The sequence below is a fragment of the Cupressus sempervirens genome, chromosome 2 (assembly GCF_028749045.1).
Source record: "Cupressus sempervirens isolate cs-2001-9-10 chromosome 2, ASM2874904v1, whole genome shotgun sequence".
In the NCBI taxonomy this organism is placed as follows: domain Eukaryota; kingdom Viridiplantae; phylum Streptophyta; class Pinopsida; order Cupressales; family Cupressaceae; genus Cupressus; species Cupressus sempervirens.
Genome location: NC_143119.1, coordinates 564245770 through 564247868, shown reverse-complemented (window position 1 = coordinate 564247868; position 2099 = coordinate 564245770).

Genomic DNA, 2099 nt, shown 5'->3' with positions numbered 1-2099 from the left:
GCTAGACGCGAGCTCGCCCTTGAAAGGCCACTTTCCAAGGCATCCCCCGATGTTTTAAAATCACCAAGTAGACGCGGTGAGGGCTGGCAACCGCTGCCAAACCTTTTTCCGAAATTGCGCCAGCTGAGTGACAAGAAAACATGATCTAAAGGAGAGTCCAGGAATAGCACCCTCGAGGGTGGGCTTCATGCCCCTCTCTAATTGATTCAACGTCGGCGTCCACCGTTTCAAAATCCGACATATCCATCCGCCCTGACAGCGGCGTTGAATCAATGAGCTGGGCACGGGAGAGGCTCACGGCAACCACCTCCCCCATTGTAGCCGCGATAGGCTCGCAAAAAATATTGCTAGAGCGCCAAGTACCCACCTCATGGCTATCGACAAGGGCTCGCCATTAGATCAACTTCGAAATCGCAGAACGGACGCGGTGTAGAATGGCAACCGCTGCCAAGTCTCTTCCGTAATTGCGTCGGTCTAGTGATCGAAGAAGGTGATCTAAGAGAGGGTCCAAGCGTGTAGGCATTCGTTGGGGGATTCGTGCCGATGGCAAAAATTTGTGCAATACCCGAGCAACACCGGACGGAGGTGCAAGACGAGGGCTCTCGTTTTAGATCGAGTTTTAAAATCACCGAGTAGACGCGGCGAGGGGCTGGCAACCGCTGCCAAACCTTTTTCCGAAATTGCGCCAGCTGAGTGACAAGAATACATGATCTAAAGGAGAGTCCAGGAATAGCACCCTCGAGGGTGGGCTTCATGCCCCTCTAATTGATTCAACGTCGGCGTCCACCGTTTCAAAATCCGACATATCCATCCGCCTTGACAGCGGCGTTGAATCAATGAGGGGGGCACGGGAGAGGCTCGCGGCAACCACCTCTCCCCTTGTAGCCGTGATAGGCACGCAAAAAATTTTGCTGGAGCGCCAAGCACCCACCTCATGGCTAGAGACAAGGGCTCGCCATTAGATCAACTTCGAAATCGCTGAACAGACGCGGTGTAGAATGGCAACCGCTGCCAAGTCTCTTCCGTAGTTGCGTCGGTCGAGTGATCGAAGAAGGTGATCTAAGAGAGGGTCCAAGCGTAGGCATTCGTTGGGGGATTCGCGCCGATGGCATAAATTTATGCAATACCCGAGCAACACCGGACGGAGCTGCTAGACGAGGGCTCCCGTTTTAGATCGAGTTTTAAAATCACCGAGTAGACGCGGTGAGGGCTGGCAACCGCTGCCAAACCTTTTTCCGGAATTGCGCCAGCTGAGTGACAAGAAAACATGATCTAAAGGAGAGTCCAAGAATAGCACCCTCGAGGGTGGGCTTCATGCCCCTCTAATTGATTCAACGTCGGCTTCCACCTTTTTTCAAAATCCGACATATCCATCCGCCCTGACAGCGGCGTTGAATCAATGAGGGGGGCACGGGAGAGGCTCGCGGCAACCACCTCTCCCCTTGTAGCCGCGATAGGCACGCAAAAAATTTTGCTAGAGCGCCAAGCACCCACCTCATGGCTAGAGACAAGGGCTCGCCATTAGATCAACTTCGAAATCGCTGAACAGACGCGCTGTAGAATGGCAACCGCTGCCAAGTCTCTTCCGTAGTTGCGTCGGTCGAGTGATCGAAGAAGGTGATCTAAGAGAGGGTCCAAGCGTAGGCATTCGTTGGGGGATTCGCGCCGATGGCATAAATTTATGCAATACCCGAGCAACACCGGACGGAGCTGCTAGACGAGGGCTCCCGTTTTAGATCGAGTTTTAAAATCACCGAGTAGACGCGGTGAGGGCTGGGCAACCGCTGCCAAACCTTTTTCTGAAATTGCACCAGCTGAGTGACAAGAAAACATGATCTAAAGGAGAGTCCAGGAATAGCACCCTCGAGGGTGGGCTTCATGCCCCTCTAATTGATTCAACGTCGGCGTCCACCTTTTTTCAAAATCCGACATATCCATCCGCCCTGACAGCGACGTTGAATCAATGAGGGGAGCACGGGAGAGGCTCGCGGCAACCACCTCTCCCGTTGTAGCCGCGATAGGCACGCAAAAAATTTTGCTAGAGCGCCAAGCACCCACCTCATGGCTAGAGACAAGGGCTCGCCATTAGATCAACTTCG